The sequence below is a fragment of the Melospiza georgiana genome, chromosome 5 (genome assembly GCF_028018845.1).
Source record: "Melospiza georgiana isolate bMelGeo1 chromosome 5, bMelGeo1.pri, whole genome shotgun sequence".
Classification (NCBI taxonomy): domain Eukaryota; kingdom Metazoa; phylum Chordata; class Aves; order Passeriformes; family Passerellidae; genus Melospiza; species Melospiza georgiana.
The window spans coordinates 34,302,811-34,319,473 of NC_080434.1; positions in this window are offsets into that span (position 1 = coordinate 34,302,811).

A 16,663-nucleotide genomic window follows, 5' to 3' on the forward strand; every position below is an offset into this window, starting at 1 on the left:
ACACCAGACTGGAAGAAACCACACACCTTAAAGGGGAAAAAGAACCCCACAGTAGTCCAGATTAGCCCGAAGTACTCCTACACTTGGTGCTGGCACTCAGAGAGAGCTGAGCAAGGCATCTGGAACCAGTGACTTCCCAGGAGCTTTTCTGCCTACCACATGCCCAGCTTCACAAATGGATTTCTTCTCTTTTCTTGTTTTCCCTATGGGGTTTTCCATCTTTTTCCTTGTAGCTGAAGGAGAAAAATTAAGATTGTCTGCTAGCATAAAGTGTCCAAGGATTTCAGTTTTTCCCAGCAGAGGATCAGATATTGACCTAGAAATACCAAATAATAGTATCAGTTTTATTCCCCATTCAGAGATGGCAGAAACAGTTAAGGAGTTTCTGATAAGGGAGTTGAATGAAGCCCAAGCCTCTGAGTGCTCTGGACCATAATTTTTTAGCTTCAAAATAGGAAGGAGTCTGAACCAGTTCCTGATTTCTCTTTGCTGGGATCTGACACCATGTAAATCTAAATTTCTTGCTGCATCCAGGGGTTTGGGAAATGAAATGTAAGTACCTGAGGCAAAGGGAAGAACTATTGTAACTGTTATATTTCAGCTATGTCCCCAAGGTAGGTGCACCTGAGCCACAGGGATTTCTCAATGTGCATCATTTCTTGCAGTCTTGATAGAGCTGAGGTTTGTATCGGAACATCCTGCCACATGTACCAGGTCCTGGATATCATTCTGTACACCATAGCACACAAAGTACACACATTGATCTTCCTTGCTTCCTTGTACCTTCCCCTGTAGCCAATCCACGGACAGAAATTTATCTTTTATTTACATTTGGTTTATGTGGAACTGGCCTTCAGGTTGTGGCTCTGTCTATGTACTTCTCTGCTTATTTCCATCCCATTTCTTCAATACTGGTTCCAAATCCTGGTCACATTTAATCTAATAGGAATAAAGAATCCCCTAAATTGCTTGATTGCTACAAGTTCTGGTAATAGAGACAGTCAAGAAGAAAGGAAGCTCTACAGCGAATGAAGCCATGCTCATATTTAACTAGGCATTGCAGAATTTATATGAAGAAGAGGGGGACAGATACACAGAGACACTTTGAAATAACATGACAATTTGGAAAACATCCCATTAAATTTACATCTTCTAAAGTCTATGCTAAAATCAACCAATTTTTATTGACAACCAGCATTAGTTTCAGTGCTTATAGATGCTGTCTTACCTTGGGTCCTACTTCATCTCTTCCCTCCACATCTTTAACACTAAACAGCAAAGCATTAAGCGAGAATTAGTGGAACAGAGACTGATCAGAACTACCATGGTCTCAGTACCTTGTCCACGCCCCTATGATGTCCACGTGTGTCCACAAATTCTAGTTTAAAGCCACTTCTACAATGTCATCAAAATCAAAACAGAAAAGGGAATATTAATTTTTTCACTCCTTAACAAAAGTCTCTCTGTTTTCTGTAGCATCTTATGAGATTTGGTGTTCAGCTCAAAGAGTTTTACCTCTCACCTGCTTGTAAACTCTCCAGCAGAGTAAGGAAGTCATTTTCTCTTGAGAAACTTGATGGACTTCAAACTGTTCAGTGCATCCCAAGACAGTTGTTTAGTTTCTTCTGGCAGCTTCATTGACAAAAAGATGACAAATTTCAAGAAAGCAAAAAGTACTTGGAATTTGCTCTTCTTTTTGGTGACAATTATGGTTTCATCATCATCTTGCTATTTTAGCTTTAAGTCTTCAAAGTTCATGTCTTTATTGTCATAGAAACACTCAATCTTTTAAAAGCTCTGCCTTTAAGGTTTGAAATTCTCTCAATGCAGGTCCACAGTGGACATTACTTCCCTGAGTCTTGCGTGTGTTAATGAGAAAAGAGCAGCAGGTTTAATATTTTGATAATAATAATAATAATAATAATAATAATAATAGTAGTAGTAGTAGTAAAGGAATCTTTACTAGATGCTCTGTAGTAACTTCAATAGTTCAAAAATATCCAGATAGGTTACCTTGTGCTGCAGAAACACCTGATAGCCAAACTAGCTCCAGGTTAATCTCCAATACAATTCTTACTATTTCCATTGAATGGCATAATGGATAATGCTGTTTCCTGCAGTTTCTAGGTTCTTAAATCCAGAAACATTGCATACGGGTAGATACATAACATATGGGCTTGAGCAATAGAATACTGTTTCAAAATTATTTGTGTTACTAAATCTGTAACTTAGTGGTCTGAGACAAATACTACTTGAATTTCTTATTAAGAAATTGATATGATCTCATCTGTACTAAAAACATAATACAAAATGTATCTCTAGGTAGGGTTGCTCTTATCTGTGGGACCTGAAACATCTGCAATGTAGGTTTTAAATACAGGGAGAATTTTCCTGGGCAGACCAAATGATTCAAGGACTGGTAAGAGAAATAGGAAGTTTCAGTAATGGCTGATAGAAACTGCTTCATCACCAAAACAAAATTCAAGACTCTCCTGAATATTCAAATTTTTCTGGCTTTACTTGTATGGTTTACACATAAGGTAAGTACAAAACAGAAATGTAACAAGAAGAGAACACATCAAGTCTCATGTACTGTTACACCAGTAAAGACTTTAAGAAAAAAACTCTGCTTATTTCTTTATATGAGTCATATATTGCTACTTATTAGCTGTTATTCAATATCAAAGGCTACCTGGTATAGAAGCATTTCATCTGTTTCACTTGAGCTGTAACATCCTATTTCCTTGTACTGTACATCATTCAGACTGAGCTTCCTTTCAGAGCAAACTGGAATTCAGGGTACAAATATGGGGCTTTACACATGTTTGCTGCACTTTCTGGAGTACAGAAACACTGAAGAGAAGCCCAGCAGCCTACTTTCAAGCATAAGCTGATTTATGTAGGTAGCTCACATATGAGAATTGCTTAATGGCGCATCCAAATCTTTTCAAAACAGATGCAAGATTGCCAGCCAAAAGTGTGAATGATTTTGGGTTGGGGTACAGGCAGGTGACCAAAATTATTCCTTGTCTGGCAGTTACCTTCTGCCTGCCTTATATATTGATTTCTACCTGAGCTGCTTCTGGACAAAAGCAGCTGCAATTGTGTTCATTTGCACCCTAGGTTGTGGAGGCTGTAGAGGTTCTGTAGAGACCACTCAGCCTAAGTTTGCATTTTAGCTAAAGCAGCCATTAATGCAGATGGAGAATGAACTTAGAATGGCATCTGGCACACTGGAAAGCAGACTCTGTACCAAGGCTATGGAAGAACAGCACTGCTTCTTTGCACCATTTTACTTCTGATGCATCAACCCTTTCTTTCTCTAAGAAAACCCACTGGTATCTAAAAGCTCAAAAAAGTATCATCCTTGTTGGTCTATTCTGATACCTACAGAACAATTCTAAGGAATTGTCTTCAAAACAGGTTATAGATTTTAGGAGTTCTTTATTTTTTTATTCTAATTAATTAAACAGACCAAAAGCCCATCAAATGAAGCAATAATTAAACACGAGTTTCTGCTCTGCAAAGAAGGAAAAGACAACAGAACTGAGATCAATGGTAATTCAAATCACAGGAAAAAACTAAGATATTGTCCTTAGGGGATTTTCTTTATCTATTAGGCAGCCAAATGGTTTAACAAGTTCTGACATGTGTGTTATTACAGATACCTGCACAGCTGGCATGCTTGCAAACAAGCAGGTGCTTTTTTTCCACTGGGTTCATTTCACAAGAAAAGTCAAAGAGAATACTTTCAGAGTTGAGCCTTTGAGGTGCAAAAGACAAACAAACAATGATGACCACCTTGTAGGAGAGGCTCTACACTTTTCTATGGTGAGCAGCTTTCCTCTCATGGAGTTCAGCTGCTGTAAGAGAGCACAGGTTCCTCCAGCCAGCTCAGCACAGCAGTGCTCAATGCTGCTTTCAGCACGTCAGGAGCCACAGGGCTTGTTCTGCCCCTTCTGACAATAATCACCAGCAACTAAGTGTAAATGCAATGAAATTTGAGCAGTATGCAAGAAAAAGAGTAGAATTGTGCTTGATTCAGAAATAATTCTTTGTTTATACCCACTTCTACTGCAAAAGTGATTACCTGAGCATGAAACAGCTAATTTTCTGGGCTCTGACTATTACAGAGACTGGAAATTGTACAGCATATTGAAAAATATTAAATTGCAAGACTGTACAATAGTAATCCTGTTTCCATTTTAATGTAAAAAAAGTGGTTGAAGGCAAGAAGCAGACATCATCATATCTACCAGACTCTCACTGTGGACTCTCAGGCTATTATTTGAAGCTGTGAATTCTTAAATGTCTTCTGTGACAGACTAAAAACCTAAGTGTCTGAAGGCATCAAACTCCTTCCTTTGTAGGAAAGATAGATTTATCTGAGGAAGATTTCCATGTCAAATGTGACTGATGGCATGTCCAATAGGCGTGGCACACTGGCAAAAATCAGTGAAAATCAAAGCTCCCTCCCTGTCAGTGGTGTGCTACAGGCTCCTCTCTGCTCTCACACTTACACAGTAAAACAGGATTCTGCTTAGCAAGAAATTTTGGAATTCTATAACAAACTTGTTGTAAAATGTAATGGAACCTCAGCTCAGTCACTCCCTCTGACTTCTGAAGTTGTGCATATGGAAATAAAGAACTGGGTTTTAACTGTAATCTATCACAGATGTCAACATATCTGCACAATTTAGTCTGGGATACCTGCTGTAAATCATAGCAGGAACTTTATCTATCTCTTTCTTATTTAAGTGTCTAAAAATACAGTGGCCTGCAGCATCCCCTTTGGGCTCCTGCAAAGAACAGACACTGAAAAATGGAGCAACTTCTCTGGAGAAGGGGCTTGCAGTTGTCATAAAGGTCCCGTAGCTTACCTGTGGCACAGCATCCGAACCTGAGGCTGGGAACACAGGATGCAGCTGTGCTGCCACCAGGAAAGCCTCACTGGCACCAAATATGACTACAACTTTTTCTGGTTTATACCTGAAACCAGTCCTGCACTCTGTGGGCAGAACAAAATATGGCCAGTCAGAAAAAATACTAATGCCTCGTCTTCTAGATTCATCATTGCTGGGTAATTTGTTTTGGCAATTATATAAGAAAATAAATATTATAGTAATTATTATAGTTATATCTTTGAAATATTTTGTTATCATTATATTGGGGGTTTTTTTCATTGTAGAAAGAGTGTTTCTGTTAGTGTCCTTGATTGTTCATTTTTGTGTTCAGGGCTTTTTAAAAAGTGGTAAAGCCATTCAAATAGGGGTTCTATTTATAGTTTCACCTGTCTCCTATCTAAGGTAATAAATTAATTAGGATTTTGAGTGGGAAAATAGATATTTCATATATATATGTATGTGTGTGTACATATATATTCAAATATAAGTCATTTAAAAACCATATAAATCTATTCTTATTTTTCACTACTCTACTGGTAAAAATAAGGCTGAAAAATTATTACAGGAACCATACGACAGCAATACAATACAGTAAAATGATAAAAACAATAACATATTTTATAGAAAATACGAGCATAAAATGACTTTGTGTGAGGCTTCTTTACCACCAAGCATTTTATCATTTAAGAAAAGACAACATTCAGCTGTGTTTAAGCACCTACTGTGTTCAATTTCTTGCAACCCATACAGGAATGGGAATAGGTTTTACTATATTCAATTCAAAAAGCTTGACTCATTACTGGTCATGCCAGCACAATCTTTTAGTGCCAGTGGTAATTTGTTGGTTCTGATAAGTTTGCAAGTGTTCTCTCCTTCCTTTTACATTCTGCAGTTTCAGGCTTTTTGTATGCTCCTTCCTTTAGCTGAAAAAATTCTCAATTTCTTAATACTCTAGAACTACTTTATTGATCAAACCTCTGGGATGTGCTCAGACTTAATGCACAAACCCCACAATTTCAGAAGGCAAAAATAAATTTAATGCTACACTGCTTTGGGGAGACTTTCAATTAATTTCACCAAAATAATATTTCAGGTGTTTCTCCTTAAAATGCAACTTGGAGTTCATGCTCTCCACAAAAGACTGTGTGTGACCCAGGCGCCTTTTTCCACCTTCTATAATCCTTGATATATAGCATTATTTGATTTGCGTTACAGGGAAGTCCTATGAGTGTCTTTGGGCAGTAAATTCAAATTAGATCAGCCACATTTTTCCAGTTTATTTCCCCTGTTTTATTACAGGGTACTAAACAATGCAAACGTTATTACCTAGCACCCAGTGCCTTATCCTGTAACTCCATCCTAAAAATATGTTTGTTAACCAAAGTGGAATTCTTCTGTAGGCACATGCATAAGCTCTGTGAAATGCATCATTGCTTCTTCAGAGGACACTGCACCTTTCTGAGTCATTTTTGTGCAATATAGTTGAAGGGAATTTTTTCTGTCCAAGCTCTACTCTTGCGATAGCATAAGTTTTTAAAATAACAACACATAACTATTCATCTTGGCAGAGTAATAAAGTGCAGAGCTAAAATCTCTTGAATTTTTAAATTTTACTATTTTAGAGGGCTACAATTCTGTTTATTACTAAGCTAATTGTACATTATTCTCTCCAGTTAGAGAATTGTTTAGTAATAAACACCCATTGTACATGTCATTTTTAAACCTGCAGTCTGTGACAAAATAGAAGGAAGGAGTTGTCACTCTTGACTTGAATTCAGTACTCTTCTACTTCTGTAAAACTGTTACTGGGATGGGGAGAGAAGTGAGCACAGGAGAAATAAAGCAAAAGGAATCAGGGGTGCACAACCTTTCATTTCTCATCAAAAAGCGACTGTTGTGGACATAAAAGCAGGCTGCTTTAAGGATATGAATATCAGTCCCAAGAAAGTTGTAGAAATACCAGGCTGGAGCATACCTTCTCTGAAGTCCAACATTTACAGAATGTGTTTTCTCCCTTCGCTAATTTTCTCAGCTCTTGGCTGTCTTCCCAGACTGCAGTTTCTCAGGCTGGTGTGCTGTGATCTAAATGCTAGGCTGGGTTATAAGCTAACTTGAAATGCAAAGTAAAAGCCGGTGCTCTAAAGTCAGCCTTTCCTACCTATTAGAGGCACTGTTTCTCCTAAGCAACCTGTGCATTTGCTCACAGCAGTCACCCTGTTTCCCTGTGCCATTACTCTGCTGGTGTTCTGAGAGATCTACGTGCAGTACTGGGATCCTCACTCCTCACCAAACTCCCCGTTGGCATCTCGGGAAATTTTACTTCTCTAAGGACTCTTGGTTCAAAACCTTCACAGTCAGATTTTTCTCCCTCCCAAATCATCATGTCTGATAACCTGAACACAATTCCTTTCAGACCATCTCAACAGGGTTTAAGCAAGTGCCTGCTTGTCTTTTTTGTATTTTTTTTTTTCATAGAAATAGTCATAATAAAACACCACCACAGTAAATCTGGACTTACTCCAGTGCCTTTGAAGGAGCTAATCTGCATTTACCCCCATATTTCTGAGCTGAAATCCAGCTCAGTGGGACTACTTGTGTACAAAATCTGGTCCTTGCAAAATCTCATGAAATTGTTTAACAGCTACCACATAAAATCTAAACCATTGATAATATTTTTTAGCATCATGCTGTAGAGCAGGAAAAGGATTTCATTACCATAGCTAGGTCAGCTCTCAAAAACATACTCTAAGCTTGGTTTTCCCACACTAATCAAGCTGTATTAGCATTCACAACTCCTGGTCTTTCCCCTCTACCCCTTCCCCCAGGCCTGGTGTATTGATGGAGCAAAAGGAGATAAAGAATTGGACTGTCTGGTATGAACAAATAAAACAACAGACGTCTCTGCAAAGGTTTTGAAAGAGACATTGCTTCACCTTCCTCAGCAGAAAGAGCACAGCTCCAAAAACAGATCAAAGCATTTGGCGGAAGGTTCAAAAGGAAAATATTGTTATTTTCTCCATTAAATTTTTACCTTTTAATCCTTTCTTTCTTTATTCTGCCATTTCTCTTTTCTCCTTATCAGTGGAAAAATGCCCTTCTGTTGAGTTGACAAAACCTGACAAGTCAGAGGTCAAAACTCATTCAGCTCTTTTCTTACCAAGTCTTTTGTCTGGAACCAAAAATATTATTTTCCCATTATTTGAGAGTCTAACTGTTGTCTCTTCCACCAGTTTCTGGGACATTTGTATTTTGGATGCTTGTCAAAACCTGCTTCTCTCTCTTGCACCTGAGAGCATGGCAGCTCTCAAGCCTTGCAGATGGGGGCATGTATTGAATTTAATCCACACAACTTTGGGTAGGTAGGAGAGCTCCTAAATCACCATTTTGGTGAATTCACAGCAGCACCAGGTAAAAGGCACAGGGAACTAATGACAGCACAAGCTGGGAATGGCAATTAGAGATCTTGGAAAAGAAATAGGAGATAGCAGGAATAGAGGTAAAAATGGATATAGTACCAGAACCCCTGAATAAGCCTGACAGTTACATCTCTGCCTGTAAACAACAAACCAATTAGTCAGAGCAGCCATTAAAAGAACAGCTAAAAGCCCAGAACTTACTGACAAAGGCAGAGGATGATAAACTATTTTAGTCTTAGAAAGCAGACTCCTCTTTATTTCCATGTCAGTCAGACTTAGTCCTTTGCTTAGAGAATACTGAAAACAAAACACAAGGTTTCAACTCCTTGATCAGGAACTACTGGGGTTAGAATATGTAAGAGGAAATTAAATTACCACAAAGCAGCAAGGGAAAGCTTTTTTTATTTTATTTTTTTTCTGGTTTCTGTTTGGTTTGGGGATTTTTTTATTATTATTTTTAGTCTATGTAACACTACAATATAAATTAAAAAAAAAATTATCTGGATTAACAGGCTGAGCATGGGATGTTTAAGGACAGCTCTAGGTGAGGAGCAGACTACCTTATATCCCTTTTCTGGTAGGTGGTAAGCCTGGCCATCAAGTCAAGTCTTGCAGGAATGCTGCAAGGGAGGGACTTCAGGGAGATTTTGTATTTATTCTTCACATTCCCTAAAATCCTGCAATTTACGGAATAGGAGGCCGCTACTTGGCACACATCTCCCCTTACAATCTTCTCTTCACAAAGTTATTTCAGTAAATAATAAAAGAAGAGAAGATCCCTTTTCTTAGTGGCTGCTTGGATCCAGGTTAACTGTATAAAGCAGACAAGCTCACCACAAAAAGTAAAATCTCCCCAGAAACAGGCTGGCCCTACCTAAATTCTGAGTGATTTTTTTCCTACAGTGACTTAGTTGAGTAATCAGCTGTTCAAATGAAAGTCTTGCTACTTAACAGGGGAGAAAGAAGCATTTATGTACCACTAGCAAATAATGAAAATTTGACAACAAAATTGGACTATACAAAGATGCTAAATATACAGATAATCTTGACAGCCCATTATTTATTCTCCTTCCTAAAATTAACTGCTAAGAATGTGATGATGTTCAAGGTACATGACCAGTTGCAGGAGGAGAAATATTTTTGACTGCAAGCTATAACAAATCCAGGGATTTTTATGCTTCACAGAGGAAGTGAATGCTATTGACTGATGTGCCACCTGAGAAGAGGGGAGTGAGTCAGTGCACTGGAGGAATGGACCTGCACTGCCCTTCATTCTGAGCCTGAGGATGATGGGTGCAAGGTCAGAAATAAGCAAAAGCTCCCCATTTCTTGCTTCTGTACAAGGAAGGCAGTCCTGTAGCTCACTTAAGGAGCTATTATTAATAAAAAATATCTCTGTGAAAGATCAGAGTATTTGGTCATGACAATCTACACTTCAGCAGAGTATGGAAGTTACAATAGTAGAGAAGGTTTTAAATAAAATTTAAAAAACCTTGTTATAAATGATACTTAGAAGGTTTGGTGCTCAAAAAGCAGCCCTTACTGTTTCCATTCCAAGGAGCCAGAATTAGCTGCCTTCCCTGCAGGCAGTTTAGGTTGAAAGGGCAAGGCTTCCATAAACATTGGGACTCAACTGACCCTTAACATCTCAGAGATGGTGACATCTGAGCACAAAGGCACTTTGAAAGAGCTGTCTAGGGGAGGGAATGCTTTCACTGCCTCTGTGGAGTATCTCCTCTGAATAAAGGAATTCAGTCTCCAAGCCTGCTGCCAAGCATCTTTCATTAACTTTGGTGAGTGACTGAATACAATGTTTATCAATCTGAAACGGAAAAAAGCATGAAAACGAACACTGTGCCTGCTGACGCATCTAGGTACTCTGGCCCCAGTTTTCTTCGGGCCCAATTTTTTTTTTACTCTGGCCCCCCAGCGCCTGCATGTAACTTCTGCCCATTTCATTCTTTCTTCTCAGGCCAGCCATGTCACACATCCCTGAGTCATCTTTTAGAGCAGTTTTCAGACTGTCCTAGCACCAAGCTGCAACTAAAACCATCAACAGAAACAAGGACAGGCATGCCCTGAGGTCTTAGCTGTGCCATGCTACCCTTAGTTGCACTGCTGGAGTCCCAGAAGTGGCAATGAAGCTGTGTTACCTGTCCTGAACCATGGAGAAGTCATGTCCTACAGAGCCAATAAGCTATTGGAACAGCTCGTGTCCATGACAGAGGATCTAGCAGGCAAATATAATCATTTTATAGCTTCATTTCACAAAGTGACCCTAAACTGATTGCTTTCTCTCCCCTCTCATCTAATTCAGGAGTTAGGGACTGCCACCATGAGAGTATGGGCATCTGGAAAGGACAAGCTGTGAAGTAAGAGACATGTACTTCATCCAATACCCAATTTTGAACCCAATAGTTTCAAAATCAGAGCTTCCTCTGCCTTTATACCTAGTGGATCTGTTAGGGCACAAACTCTAAAACCTCAACCATCAAAGAAGAGAATCAATGTCATTCTGCATCAGAGAAAGGATGGAGAAGGAAGCACATTTTACACACTGCCAACAATATTTAAAAGGTTCTTGTTAAATTCACAAATCCTGATTACTGCAACCTCTATGATAACTTACATTCCATTTCTTCCAATTTCAGCAGGAATGAGACTTGCCAAAGGAAGCAGAGGCTTCAGGAAGTGATTCATAAATTGGTATTATTGTTTGTACCTGTTGAGGCTTGCTCTTTATAGCTGTATGTTTGTTTTCAAAATTCAGCATATAAACATCTGCTAAGTGCCATCCCACTTTATCAAGTTTACCATGGCTGGAAAACACAAGGGAAGGGAAAGCAGTGGGTTCATTGTGCTGCATCTCTAAACAGTATGAGGAGAAATTTTACACCTGAAGCTTTCTGCAGTTCAGAAGACGTGACCCAGACTGAATGTCCTTACATTCAAAAAGCAAACTTGTAGATTTCTAAAAAATATTTTTAGAATATTTCCTTTTTCCCTTTGCTGTTTTAAATCCTTTTTAAACCTCCTGGTTCTCTGGTTAAGTTAGATGTCAGCCAGCTTCACTAAAATTCTTGACATGTTTCTCTAAAATGACCTTTATCTTACACTGAACAAAAAGCTTCAGAGAGTAAATATAAGGTCTTCCTTACCATTTTCATGTTTATCTTGCTGCAGGCTGCATCTGATCACAGAACTGACACCACCCCCACTTCACAGGAATTTTTCTTATTTAGAGAAAAGGCAAGTAAAACAGCACAGCAGAATCAAATCATAACAGATACTGAATTCACAGCATCTCTCTCAATCAGTAATGAATCACTTCCTCGGTGCTATGAGAAAGGTGCATGAAGCTGCTGAAGGTGCCTGATTTCAAAAGAAACCAACTAATGGAAACGTAGAAATTGTTTTATTTGCTGAAAATGACACAGAAAGGGAAAAAAACCAAAAAACCCAACAAACCCAAACTTAAAAACAACCACCACCAACCAGCAACAACCCACCACCCTCCAAAAAAAGAAAAAACCAAACCAAAACCAAATCTAACAAAACCAAACAAAACAAATCCCAGGAATTTGTATGGCTAATTGTTGCACAGAGTGTAGGCCATTTTGGAGGCTAGAAATTAAAGCTAGAATAACTGAGGGTAAGTGATCAACTACCACAACTTCCAGAAGATCACCTCATAGGCCACCTGCAGACCAGGAATCCTAGAAACCCTGCAGAGCCATGCACAAGGGCTTTACTTTTATCCTGGAGCTCTCTCAGCATGCAGATACTGATGGGACAGCACTGGCAGGGCACAAAGCTTGGGCTCATTCCCACAAATTGCTTTTGCAGTGGGATCCTCTGGCCCTGCAGGTCAGACAGGAACCAAAGGGAGAAAAAGCATCTGTCCCAACATCTTCAACCATCTACTGTCCTTTATTTTGGAGTGATGCGATGAAGTGGAACTGCTGGATCTTACAGTGTGTCAAACACAGAGTGGCTACAGTGGGACATTAATTGTGCCAACGTGGGGCTTGCAGAGTTCTGCAAAAGGGCTGTTCTTGCACTGGCTAAAGTGATGGCTCCTTCACCACAGAGAGCAGCAGGATGGAGACCAACCTCTGTGTTTGTAATCTCTGGATTCCTCCTGCTAAAATAGGCCACATACATACAGTGTCGTCATTTTTTATTAATCACAGGTAACATAATTCTGGTCACTGCTATAGGCTGTTTTGTGGCTATATATAATCTTGCAACTTTCACACAATTTTTGCAAAGCAAAATGAGAATGAGGAACTAATCTCATTCAAAATGTCTTAGGGCTTCGAGGAAGAGAGCTTTATCTATGTATCTAGAGGCTAATTGTTCAAGTCCCAGCTGTTCTGCCAACTGTGGTTAATATTTTTCTGCCCTTCACAACTCAACATATTACATCAAATTGCACAGTGTCTATTATTCCCCAGTTCTGAAGAAAAAAAAGGACTTCTAAAAGTGATTTGGACAGCACTGAAATCAGGACTCACAAGCCAGTATGGGCTCCTGCACAGACTGAGAGGCCAATTCAGATGCTTCTAGAATAATTTTACACCTATGTATTAAATTAATACATCACTTCAAGATTTGTGTTACTCTATGCTTTACTGCTGTACATTTTGTACTGTGACTGAAACCATCCAGCTCTTTGAAGAGGAGCTGTGGCAGCCTCCTGGCTCCACTGGGACTGTGCTCCTCACATGGGCTGAAGCATAGCATATCCTTCAGTGGTGCATGATCTCAACCAGTACACAAACTGGGGTGCTCACTGTTCTTATTGGCAAAGGTGACAAGGGACTAGAATGAAGAAATAACATTAAGCACCCTTTGAACTAGGCAGCTTCACTTGTATTCCCAGAAACAAGGTGATTAGGACTGTGCAAAATCCAAAAAAGATAAGGACTCTATTATAATAAGCCTCTTCCCAGAACACAAAGCATGGAAAATGAATGATACAGCCTGTCACCTCTTCATACCAAATGAAACTCTGCCTGGATCAAGCAGGAATTAAACTTTGTTTTTAATTTTAGAATCAGCCAATTGGTGTTTGGAGTCAGCACACGAGATTTGTTAGTCTCAACTCCAGTTTCTGCTTCATGTGTTTGCCTGCACAAGCTTTGAGGCAGATTTTGGGTCAGACACAAACTCTTACTGTGTGCTTGTGCAATGCCAAGCACAAGAGAGTGCAGAGGCCCCCAGAAAGCTCCAGGTAGTAAATTCACCATTGGGACTGCAGCCAACTCAGAATACTGGCAAATCTATTCAAATTTTGCTTGTGGGAGTGCACAGAGCAGCAGACAGACAAAAAAACCAGAGATTATTATAATTTAATGTTGTGGGCTTTGGTTTAAATTTGTGATAATCAACATTTTCCTGCTATTGGTGTTGTAAAACAGTGGGCTATCACGATCAAGTACATCATTTGTCCCAAAGCACAGCAAAATCAAATGTAATGACAACTGATCGAAATTGTAAGAAAGGAACTAAATGTAAAGAGGCATCCCAGAGAATTTCAGTAGCTGGTATGCCTACCCATTCCCATATTTCTTCTTTCTGAAATAGTGGTAACTGAAAAATGCAGTGATTTAATTCCAAGCTGGAAGAAAAAGGTATATTGTGATTGCTTCAATTAATCAAAATATTTGTAACACGAGTCCAGGGTCAAAACATGTCAATAAATTATAAATGTTTCCATTCTGTTAATTTATGCAAAGACTTTTTAAATAGGAGCAAAACCCAAGGCACTGCATTCTGCAGCTGCTCAACAAGATATTTAAGTGTTTTCCAAAATAATTTTCTTCACTTTAAAAGAAAGCTTCTTCAAAGTAGAAGATAAAATGGAGATGTGAAAAGAACTACCAGACTGAATTTTTTCTCTTTACAAAACCTGCCTAAACAAATCATTTTTTAATTAGCTTTGAGTATGCATGCTTCTTTAAAATTATCTGGAGAAAAAAGATGGACGTCAGAAGGACTGAATGATATTAGAATAAGATTCCAGTTAATAAGTACAACAGGCAGTTCTTTCTGATTTAGTTAGTACCCTTCTTCCCTTTGGGGAACTGTTTACCCCCAACCAAAACAACTGTCTCAGCTCATGAGAAATTCAAGACAAGCTGCTAGAACAAACTGCCAATTGCAATTCAGCTGGGATTTAATCCTACTCCAAAAAGCAGCAGTCATAAAAGTTTTATACTGGAAAACACATCCTGTTACTGCATGTTACGGTTTCATACTATTCCAGCCATTTCCTCCATTACCAGCCCTCAGTCCACCAATTCTGTCTCAACAGCCTTTCAGAATATCCCCATTGCACTCAAAGTTTTTCCAGAGCAAAAATTATTTCGTTCTGGGCATAGGATCTGTGAAGTGTTCCTCCCTGCAGAATTCCTTCTTTGGCCATGACATATGCCTGTTCCCAAGCTTCCTTTAGCATGGTAAAGGGTGCCAGTTATGATAAAAGGGACAGCTGATACCACCTGAAGCCACCCTGCAATGTCGTCAGAAAGGCACTGTACCCCAGGGACACACCTGAGTTGTGTCCCCAGACATTCTTTGTATTCACAAGGATTACATTTATCCTGTAACACTTCTAAGTGAATATTGACAAGAGAAGTGCTCAGCAGGGGTTTAGTTGTCTGAACTGGAGGCAGGAAAACCTGACTGTAGGCAACTGCAGGTAAACTGGACTGAATGGGTCATGAGGGGACTAAGAATTATTGGCAGAGTCCAAAAAGAAATTACATAGAGCAATACTCGAAGGTTTACAAACTGACTCATAAAACTTTAATTTTTAGAGTCACTGCTCACTACACTCAAAAACATAAGAAAGACAAGAAGAAAGAGTGAGGTTTTGTTGCAGCCTCTCACCCCTTGAAATCTGTGGAGCGAAACAAACATTTCTCTTCACTCTTTTGAGGTCAGGAAAGGGAGAAAGGGGTATTTGGGTATTTGTGCTTTCTCGCTCCAGCACCAGCTTTTCTAACAGCTAATGCATAATACAAAGTTTATCCTGAACAGTAAATTGAATATTGCTCTCTGAAAGCATGAAGTACTGCAGTTAAAGCTACAGCACAGATAACACTTCTGTGTGCACTGGAACCAGCTCCCAGAAGCTCTCCTAGGAGGTGCTCCTTCACAGTATTTAAAAACACCTACACACACCATTGAAGAGGATTTATAAAGGGGGGGAGGGAAGGCCTACAACACCAAGCATTTTCTTATTAGATATGGTGGGGTTTTTTCCTTCTGGGATTTTCGTTTCTGGCAGAAATAGAAATATGGTAAACATGTTTTCTTGGTTAATTGACTTGCAGCTACTGGCAGATAGAACAGATGGGTGAAACAAAGTGAGTTTATCACCTATTACACTTCGACCAGCTATGTTCTATATGATTTAAAGACATTTCAAAATATTTCCTGATACTGATTTTTGTACTTCACATTTTACTGGCAAAACAGCAACATGGAACACTAGCTAATAAGTATTGTAGATTGGTTGGTTAAGAGGAGCTGGAGTCAGTTGGCTGCTGTGAGGACAAGGAGGACTCAGTGCTAGAGGAGCTGCCTACAAGAAGCATCAAGGAGGCACAAAAATCTAATATGGAACTCTTGCAATGTAATGATAATAGAACTCTTGTGCTACATATGACAACAATCCAGTGCTGTTCATTCTGTGTGCTGGGGGTGCTGTGCCTGTTAAATAAACAGGTTCTTTCCACTTCTCTCCGAGGAATCCTTCTCAAACCAGTTGGGGAGAGGGGCTGCATGGGTTTGCTTTCTGGAGGGGCCCCCTTTTGGAGGTTTTCTCACAAATTTGCCCTAAACCAGGACAGGCACCAATACCCTTCCTTACTCAAATGAAGTTGGAGCTCAGTTTCTGTGCAAAGTCACAGAAATAAATGTTTTGCACTGACACTCTTGGCTTTTCCTTGTTTGCATGCGCAGGCCAGCCCAGCCCTTCTGGAGGCACTGCCTGGTGGGGACTGCCCTGGAATATCCCTTACATCCCACAGAAAGGACAGAAGCACAGGGGTCTGGGTGAGTGTACACCTTCCTTTCAGAAGCTCTTCCGCTGGAAACAGAGCTGGGACACCACCCTGAAGCCCAGTTCCACTGCCTGCACAGCGATGGCACCAGCTGCTGGTTAACCATTAAACCATAAACACAGAGCCATACACACAAATATCTGCTGGAAATACTTCACTGGAGTTCCATTTTGGTAACTGTCATTTGGCTGTGTTCAGTTAAGTAGATTGGTTCTAAAATTACTTCTCACAGTCATTTCCCATTGCTTTCAATGTCATCATCCCTCAC